This window comes from Coffea arabica, chromosome 1c (genome assembly GCF_036785885.1).
Source record: "Coffea arabica cultivar ET-39 chromosome 1c, Coffea Arabica ET-39 HiFi, whole genome shotgun sequence".
NCBI classification, from domain to species: Eukaryota; Viridiplantae; Streptophyta; class Magnoliopsida; order Gentianales; family Rubiaceae; genus Coffea; species Coffea arabica.
Window position 1 is genome coordinate 18,161,634 of NC_092310.1, and position 10,908 is coordinate 18,172,541.

The following is a 10,908-nucleotide window of genomic DNA, read 5'->3' on the forward strand; positions in this document are numbered from 1 at the left end:
TCTGTCGGCCAAAGCAAGACTACCGGAGAATAGATGATGGGTTAAAGGGGGTCAAGATCAAGATTCCCTCATTCGAAGGCAAGTTTAGTCTACAGACTTACCTAGAATGGGAACAGCGAATCGAGATTGTAGACACCAAATTTTTTTAATTTAGTTTTATTTTTATTTTTATTGATTAAATGTTAATTATTATTCATTTTTTAGTCTCTTAGTTGTTATTTTAATACATTTTAGTATTAAATTTCAGAAAAAGAAAATTTTCACCAAAAGTTGTTTTAATCATTTGTTTGTTTACTTAAATTAATTTTTGAAGAAAAAATACAAAAAAAATAATAAGGAAAATGTGTTAATAGGTGGAAGCTTGCATGTGGGACAAGTGTCATTTTTTGTGCTTGACAACACAATACCTAAGGGATTAGGTGTCTAGACATTTGGTTGGCTTAGGTAATTTTGGGGGGAAAAAATCAAAAGGAAAGAGGATTGAAGGTTTTGGGGGTGGCTAGGTTTTTGGACAGAGGTGATGGCTGAGAGGAAAAAAACAGCAAGGGAGAGGCAGCTGAGAGTTCTTTGGCCGAGAGAAAAAAAAGGCTTAGCGGCTGGGGATTAAGAAAAGAGCTGAAGTGATAGAGGGGACTGACGGCCGGGAAAAGGTTTTAGAGCGACCAGGCGGTGGAGCTACGGTGTAGAGGGAGGAAAAGAGAAAAACCAAGGAGAGTTTAAGGAGAAGAAAGACTGCAGGCCAGGACAGCAAAGAGAGACGGAAAAAGGGGGAATCTGGTGACGGCGAAGAGGGTAGAAAAAAGGAAAAGGCCACGGCCGAGAGAAAAACTAGGAGCAAGGGGAGAGCTTTGAAAAAGATCCGGAAAGAACTAAACAAAAAGAAAAAGCTAGAGGGGCGGCGGACAAGGAAGAAAGGAAGAGAGCAAGCGGAGAAGGGGGCTGGAGCAGAAACGAAAGCGAAGGAAAAACTAGGGGGAGAAAGACCAGGAGGCCTGGCAAGGGATAGAGGAAGAACCGGAGCCGCCACCATCCCACCAGAATCAACTATCATCGCCGTCAATCACCACCTGCAGAGCTTTGTGAGATGTCTTTTTCCCTCAACTTTTAGTTTTTTAAGCATGGACGCTTGAAGCTCTCTATTGTTCTTTTTATCGCAATTTTTGGTGGACTGCCTATGATTTTTTGAAAGATTACTGCTTTATTTGTTGATTGGGTTGGAATTTCACTGACAATTTTGAGGCCAGTCGTGACTTTATCGGAGTAGGGAATAGCTGAACTTTTCATGCCCATCTAGTGTTTGATAAAATGCCAATTGAGAATTCCACGGGAAGATGATCTTGTCTATGTTTTACGTGTGAGAAAATGAACATTTGGTTGGCTTATTGTTTGTCCGAGCATAATAGCTAATTTTTCCTAATAAAAGGCAGTGTTTTGAGAGGCTTTGACATGTTGGTTCTTTGTACCTTTTCGGTCTTTATTTCTTTCTGTATGCTTCTCTATGTTTGAATCCGAATTGATGTCATGAGAGGGAGTGTTGTGAGTTCATTGTCTGTTGGGAATTGTTGGAATGGAAACCAAATTCCAGGTATTGTTGACCGAAAGAAAGCTGAGATAATAACTGATGTTAGCTTGGTGGAGAAGATGATTATTTGTCCAAATTGCCAAAATTTTTGCTGCTTTCGTTCTTGTTTATGCATCATTTCGATGGGTCTCTGTAGCTTACATCTTGGTTAAATTTCAATGATTAGAGTTGTAAGGTCTTGTTGTTTTGGTTTGAATGTTTGATGTGTGATTGGATGTTGTTTGCGTCTGGCATGAATTTCATAAGAAGCATTGCTGCAGAAAATGTCCTGATTGCATGCTCTTCCATTTTTGTTCTTTGATTGACCTTCTAGGGTTTGTCTCCTGCCTATTGTGTTGTGTTTTGGAGCTTAATGGAATGGGTTATTGAATTTGATGATTTGGTTTGAGATGGCCTAAGTTGCCTCGGTTGTATATGTTGCAAAATTATAGAAATCAGTGATGAAGAAGAGTTTCTGTGAAGAAAATGCTTTCTACAGAGCATGCATGAAAATATTTTAGAAATTACACTCCAACCCCTTAATTTTTGTCTAATGCTTCTACGGCCCAGAAACTTTGGAAATTTGATCAATTTGTCCCTTTAACATGTTATTTTTCCTTGGTATGCTTTCATGTGATTTGTGGACAGATTCTTCATGCATTTTAGCATGAATTTGAAGGTTTTAAGAGCTTTTTTTTTTTTTTTTTTTCTAGATTTCAGTTTTGATTTGGATTCTTAGTGAAATTTTGGGTATTTTGTTGTTTAATTGTAGCAAATGGGATTTTATTTGTTTTTGTGAAATTTATCATTTGATTGGTAGGTTTCACCTTAAGCTCTTAATGTTAATTTATTTCATTTAATTTAGACCTTTGGTATTTGTTAGTAATAAATTGACCCCTCAAACTTCCTTAATTCTTTCAATTGGGTGCTTGCTTGTTTCAATTTGATGAATACGGGTTGTTTAGTTTATTTGATTACCTTGAGTGATTCAATTTCCTGTTTATCTCCATTTCTTGTAATTATTTGTTAATTAAAGTGATGCCTTGACTCTTTTATTATTTTTGAGGGTAAATAAGTAATTTCACTCCATTGGGGCTCCATTGCAAGGGAGGTAACCTATATCCCTTTAGTTTTATTTTTTCCTACGTGCTCCTATGTGTTTCTCGTGAATGTGGCGTGCTTTAATTTGTTTTTTATTTTATTTTATTTACTTATTTTGTTTGGTTTGATTTAGTTATTTACTTTGCTTTTCTTTAATTTCATTTCCTTCTAATGTAATTATTTGAAAGCCATTTAAATGCGAAGTTGTAATAGTTAGGCTTGCCTTATTTCATTTTATTTCACATTCCCCTTTTAGATTGTAGTAGGCATCCCCTTTTGTAATAGATAGGGCTTGTGTGCTATGTGTTTGTGTGTGCCTATATGCCTATGTGTTTAATTGCTTTCCCTAGGCTTTTGCATCTAGATAAGCATGCTTATGTGCTACGTGCTATGTGAAACTATATGCTTTGCATGTCTATTTGCTTTTAATATTACATTTGATTATGTGGATGGAATGCACGTTACCGTGGTTAGTCCAATGCTAGTTATGGTCTTCCCCTCGAGCTCTTACAAGTCCAATGCTTGTGAGAGAGCATTAGTAAAAGGCTAGTCCAATGCTAGACCCAATAGGGCCACCCCCTCGATAGTACATACTTGCATGCCTTCACTACATTTCCATTCATTTTTCCTTTTAGTATTTTTACATTTTTGCATGAACCTTCACCCCTTTCCCGCATTTGAAACATGATCTTTAGGACTTTGCATTTCATTCTAGTTATTACGTTCATCTGTTTGATTAGGTTAGGGAGTCACCTTTCTGGTAAGGAAAACTGACGAGTATGACTACACCTAAACTTAGCACACTTGCTTTCTTTCTAACCAAAAGGCAAATCAAAAGTCACGATTTAGGGTCTCCCCGTACTCGATATGCTTGCATTCCTTTAGACTCATGCGTCCTAATCCACTCTATCATTTTTTCACCCACTATCACTTCACACACTATCTCACTTTATACACACTACCACTTTACCCATTATCATTTCACTCACTCTCACTTTACTTTACACTCCCTCATTTGTACACGCGCACTTTTACACACTCATTGGCACCCTTGCACTTTACACACCCATTTGCACACTTGTACCTGGCACTAGTTTTATACCCAAAGATATTTTTCGCACACCCTCATTTTTCTCATTATTACTCAAGCATTCATTTGCATTTATTCGTGACCTCTTTGAGGGTTCACCATTGGCTATCACAATTCATGTGATTAGGACCAATCGAGCCTCAAAAGAGACATTTTGTCCCATTCGAACCAATCATTAGATTTAGGTTTGCATTCATGTTAGACACATCCAAAATGCAATACATCTCTTGGGTAAAATTAGGAAAATTGTCACTAAATCACGCAACTAGCTTAGGCTAGTGTAAAAGGGTGCCTTAGACTTCGTCTTTGCCTTCCTTTTTATCAACCGTGATTTCGTCTCTTTGATTTTCGTAAATTAGGAGTCATCTAAAAAGGTTTTTATTTCATTTTTTCAAAAACTACTTTTTGGGTGACTTGGTACACCCCAACTCAATATCAAGTGGCGACTCCTACTTTTCTGTTTAAAAACCTTTTTAGATTATCATTTTGGCCAAATCGTCGCAATTAAAAGTCCCATGGCCTTTTCCTTTATTTCTCACATTCACATACTTCATATTTCACGCACACTACGCATCATGATTTCAAACAACTTTTTTTTTAATTTTTCTCAAAAAATGGGGCGCGACAGCTTGGCGACTCCACTGGGAAACTTCCTAAGTGGGTCCGAGCACTTGATTTAGTTATTCTTTTCCTCTTCTACCCTTTTCATGTATCGCATTTGGATGTTTAGGTTTGCATTTTTTTTCTTTTTTAGGATTTTTGCATTTCGCACGTATCAACTCACTCCCTCACCCATTTGCGTACGATTGATTTGATGGATGGATCGTTTATTTATGTGATCTCGCACTTTGCATTGCATTTGGGTGGGGGGATATTACCCTAGAGTCTCGCGTTGGTTCTCGATCCCTCCCCTCCAAACGGAGCACTAGCATTACGTGCATACGCTTTACTTTTTTTTATCCCTCATTTATTTTTCTTTTAGTGGCTTTTTATGACACTCTTCCTTATTAGGATTAGGCGACCCACTTGGACGTGTGATCGCGACACGACGTGTGCGTAGCATGATCCGAGGGGTCACTCAATCTTCCATTTTAAGCTTTGGGTTGATAGCCTTCAACTTTTAGTCAAAGATTGGAGATTTTTTGATAGATTCACTCAGACATGTAGCCGTGACACGATGTGTGCGTAGCAGTGTCTGGGGAATCGCTCGAGCCACCGACAAAGAACCTTGGGATTGATGACCTTTGGTTTCCAAGTCTGAAGGTGTGAGAACCCGTAATTTTTCCATTTTCTAGGTTTTATTATCTTCAATGGTTTGTTTTCTGCACTTTCTGTATCCGGAAAATTTTGTAGATAATTTTTATGAGTAAATATAGTTTTTAGATGATTTTTCTAGTATTGGATAGTTTTTGAAAAATTAAGGATATATATCGGACGTGGGACCCGCTAGTACGAAAAGTACGGAAAAATTCGGCCAATTAGGTTAAGTTCCGGATACTGGGTGAAATTTACCGGGTGAGATATTTAGAGGTACCAAGTGGATAGGTGTATGAGAGACAAAAAAAGTTAGGCAAGTCATTAAATGAGGTGACAAGTGTCACCATGTGATTGGATTGAGTTGTCCACAACTATTCACCTTTTTACTATTTGACCAAATAAATCAAAAAAAATACCAAAAATTCACCATTTTCTTCTCTTCCTTGGCCGACCTCTTCAAGCTCCAAAAGCAAGAAAACTCTTCAAGTTTTTAGCTTCCATCTTGCTCAAATTCAACTAATCAACCACTTAACCTTGTTTTTGTTCCATAGAAATCATTAAGTGAGTGATAGTGAGTTGTGTGGTGAAGTTGTTTGGAAGCCTAAGGTGCCAAGTGGTCCCTCTCTCTTGTTTCTAAGGTGAGTGGTGTATGAATCCCTCTCCTCCCTTAATTGATGCTTAGTGGTAGTATAAGATGCAAGTTTATGGATTAATTCTTGATTTGTGGTTGAAATGATGAAGTTTTATTATTTTTGGGGATTTTTCTGTTTTCATATAAGCATGATTGTGTGGCTATATATGATGATTGGAAATGGTATATAATGATTCTAGAAGGTGGAAAAAGTGGAAGATTGCAAGTAATTTCTGTTTGGGAGAAAATTGAAAAACCTAGGGTTCATGAAGGAACATTCTGCCCGAATTTATAGCTCCTAGTTAGAAGCCGAATTGGCCTTGTCTTAAAACATAAAAGTTTTAGAGAATGACATTTTAGAGGTGCCTACAAAATTTCAGGTCAATCGGAGTAGTGTAGAATGAGATAAGTCGAAATTACTATTGCTGTTCTGGTTTTACCCGAATGTAAGAATTGCGCCTGTAATTGGTTGTTTTGGCTGGAATTTCTTCTGAATTGGTTGTTGAGGCCTTCGGATGAAATTTATCCCTGTTTCTTAGCTTTCATCTGGTTTTGGAATTTCTGGATTTGGACTTGGAGAGCCTGAGTTATGATGTTTCCGCTAGAATGCGTTTTGGTGAATCTGTTTTACGTTTTTGATGTAGTATCTTGCATTTTTGACCTGTTTACACTCAAAACTGGGTTGAGTGACCTTCTGTGATGTTGTAGCCCTGACTTTTATCTTCGAGATGGTGGGTCTTGCACCCTCATCCGATAATCGTAGTGAAATTGGTGCCATTACCGCAAAATAAGGACAAAAACTGTTTTTTTCAGGGCCAAAGCTAATTGTATTTCCGAATTTTCTGGTTTCCTTTAATGTTTGTGTATGCTTAGGGAACCCTGTTTTGGTAGTATATAGAATTGGTTTATGACTTGTAATCAAGTCTTATTGTGTTCATTTGAATAGTTTAGGGCTTGACTTTCATATCCGGTTATTTCCTAGCTAAATTTTGTACTTGAATGCCATTAAGCCTGGTGAACGGCTTTTGGGAATGAGATTATTTTTGTACGAGATGTTGGGACTGATTTGAGGACATAGTGAAGCCATGATGGCTGGAAAATAAGTAAAAACAAGGGATATGCTGCCGAAATTTTTCTTGAAGGCTAGTTGGATTTACTTGTGATTTGAACGAAGGGCTTTTGGGTTGTTTGAGCCTAGGTCTTCATGTTACCTTTTTGTTACCAAAAATCATGTTTTGCACCTTGCTTTAGTAATTATTTGGCGAGGCATACGACTGGTAGTCGAGCCTCACATGTGCATTCTGTATACTCAATTTTGAAAGTGGAACCTTCAATTGTTTTCCTTGGATTATTTTAGGGTTTATTGGTGATTAAAGCTTTCTTTTGGGAGGTATCTGCACTGACCCTGGTGAGTGTACTACTCACTTGTGTGTTACTATATGGCTATGAATGTAAATTGCTTGAAGTGAATTGAATGTGACATGATTGAAGTGAAAGTGTACTTTATCACTCTCACTTATATGCCTTATATCATTGTTGTCATGTTATTGGAATGTTACATGAAATGTTACATGAAATGAAAGTACTTGACTTGGTGTCGATCGGACGAGTATCCAACGACTACAAATGTTATCATTGAGCTCAACCCCATTGGTAGTTGATTGAATCGAGCCGGCAAGGGCTTGGTCGTGACAATTAATGAGCTTTGGGTAAAGTTATAAGGAATCTTGTAGTATGAGAGACTCTCGATTCCGGTATACTCGAGTAATACCACAGTGCAAGTGTTTGGAGTGCGGGCCCGGTAGGGGGATGTTAGGTGGAAGGAATGGGAGAGAAGTGGAGTCTACGGTTGGTTACTTTTGAACATTGACGGAGAGTCAATGACGTCCGATCAAGAAATGCAAACGAGGAAAGGGCTCTTGAGAGCCATCTGTATCCTTTTATCACCATATTTGAAGTGTGCCTTTGCTTATTTTACTATATTGAATGAAAGCTTGATGCTTATATGCACTTGGGTGCGTAAGTGATAGTATCTCACTGGGCAATTAGCTCACACCGTTCCTTTTGTTTTCCTTACAGGAATATGACTCTTTTGGAATGAATCTTGATAGATGGTTGCCGAATGAACTAGATGTATATCTCTTTTGTAGTGTATATGAAGTGAAACCCTAAATGTGTCTTTAGGGCCGTTTTCACTTTCAATTTGGCAAACCGTGTATATATTAACTTTTGAAAACTTTTATATGCTACTTTGGGTTGTAATTGCTCAAGTTCAAGATGCGAATGTTTGTTTGATATTTGGTTGCGTTCTGACGGGTCGGTTACTATTCATGGCCGACTCCAAATTTCATTTTTTTTATTTTGGGTTATTTTGCCCTTTTGCCTTGTTTACGCGCGTTATAAGTTCCGGAACGCAATAGATCGCTCTAAACTGCACCGTTAGTCCTGGCGAGAGCTGGGCAGGCAGTCCGCTAACCCCTTTGGTTCGCCTTAGGGGAAGGTGGGGCTGTCACAGAAGGCTCGGGGACCTAAAACCTATCGAGTCTAGATGCATTAGTGAGCCAATACCTCATGCATGCATGATAGTTTACCTAGGGTAGAGTCTGCCTTACCCTATTAGGGATACTATTCACGAGGGGAGGAATCCAACCCCTCTTTTCCTTTTTATTGCTTTATCTCTTTGTATTGCTTTGCTATAATGTGTTATGTGTATTTATCTGATTGAATTAACTTTTCTTGGTTTTTGTCTCCATTGCATTCATAAGTCCTAGAAAATAAGAGTCCGGGCATGGTACTCTATAGGAACCTACCCTATTTGATATGACACATTTAAATTCAATACTTCGTATTTACACCATGAATACATTTTATTTTAGGCTCACCCGGCATACAAAAGGGGGTCCTTTTAGGTCATGTTTCATTTGTATACTGCATATTCAGTCGCTTTAATAAACTGGCATCATGCATCCATCTTAGAAGAGAATGCCATTTAGGGAATCCCGTGTTAGGAATAAACCGCCCTGTGTCTCGGATATATAATCTAATGAGACTTGCATGTTTATATTTCCTGTAACATCCAAAGGGGTAGTGCACAAGATAAGGTAGGATCCGATTTTTTCAAAGATGGCAAAGCAATTTTTGCATATTAGAATATGGGCATCTAACAATCAGCTTTTGGCCATTTTTAACATAGTTGGTAAAAATCCCTTGCTTAAAAGACATTAATTTGAAGAAATTCACAAATAATTCCTCATTGTTAAGACGATAAATATATTGAGGTCAAATCTTGATTTTAGGAGGCTCATAGACTAATGTATCGCAATGATTTTTTGAAACTACCAATGGGTGGGCAATTCAACCCATTTTTGAATAAACCATCAATTCCATTCAATCCATTTGATCAAGTTATTTATTAATTTCATCCAATCCATTTTGTCAATTTATTCATTTTTAAAGCATCAATTTCATTTGACCAATTTACCCTTTTTAGGGTGATCTGATCAATTTTGAATAAATCAAATTTCATTTAATTTATTTGACCAGTTTACCTATTTTTGGGGTGATCTAGTCAATTTTGAATAAATCATCAATTCTATCCGATCCATTTGACCCGTTTGTTTTCTTTTAAGGTTTCGATTTAAGGTTCACTGAATAAGTTAGTCGAGACATGTAATCCTTTTAAGAGTAGACTCTTTCACATATCATTTTATGTGTTGATCAAAGCAAGCAATCCATTCGGACTTTGTCCTCATTTTTAGGACAAATGTCTCTTCTCACTCCAATTGGTCGAATTTTTCAAACTATTTTTCACTCAATCAGTCGATTGGATTCATCAGGTATTGTATGGTGCTTATCCTAGAGGATTGCATTTTCATTCTAGGCCAACCCTTGGCATAAAAGGGCTCCCCCATAGGACATGCATACCGATTTTACCATTTTACTTACTAATTCTGGGTATTTTTCTTTTATTTTTCCCATCCCCTGCATTTATAATAGATGTTTCAATAAGGTGAAAATATTTTTCTATATCTGATAACAATTTTATCTAACAAATCTTGAAAATTACAAATATTACTTGATTCTTGGGCAGACCCTATAATGTGAAATTTGAAGAATCCATCTGGAGGCACGAATTTAAAACATTTAAGAGATTTCATGATCTAGTTGCTAAAAAGAAAGGAAAAAAGACAGGAAGCTATTGAGAAAGAGAAAGTGTGTGTATAAAAGCCTATCGTCTTTTCTCATTTGTATTATAGTTGAAAAGAAAAATTTCAAACATTTGCAATAATGAAGTTTTATTTAGACAATTATTGTTTTGTATATATTCATGTACATTTCATTCTCTATTTTGGCTCATTGGAGATTTCATGATGAATTTTAATAAATAAGACTAAATTGAGATTTTTCAACCTCCTGTTTGAAAATTCACGAGTGTATGTTTTCTAAAATTTTGGCATACACTAGATTGGTGATCTGAACTATACAATAAGAGTGCGCGGAATTAAAAGAGGTCACTCAAAAGGCCCAATGAGATACCCTTTTCTCCTCCACTGTACAATTAATATTTTTGCCCACTTCTATTAACCCAAAATAAAATCAGTCACATTGATTGATAAATTACAAATTGGGGCAATCTTTGTTTGAAAATGTCCACTGTGTCTAATCCGATTCAATCCACATCTAAGTGAAAGCAAAAATGTGCATTATTCTTATTTGTTTTGAAAAATTTGGATTGATACTTCAACCGTTCGTTTCTCTATCTATACAAATTTTATCATTTGCTCCCCCATTTGAGTTTTTAAAAGAATAATTTCATTTCAAATAAGAGCCTTAATGATCACTACCCTACATTGGAAAATTTTCAAATATCAAAAGGGAATGGATTCTCAATGAGCATTTCATTACTTTGGTTATCATGAAGCATAAGAATGATGCTTTGGCCATCGTTTCTACAATCTAAACACTATTTACCCCTTGCATCCTAATTTGAGCTAAAATGGGTGGTTCTTTTCAAGGCACCTATGATTGCACCCCACATTGGGGAAGGAGATTGAAAAAGAAAAAAGAAGAAGAGAGAAAGCAGAAATGCTAAAATTAAAAAAGAAGAGAAGGAATCACAAATGGGGGAAATTTGATTCTACCATTAACATCTAGGCTTCAATTTTGGGAAAAAAGAGAGAAGAGAAAGAGAAAAGAAAAAGGAAGAGTATTGTCCGGCGGATCACTTATGTTTCACAGATATGGATGAACAGGAGTCTTCCTCAATCA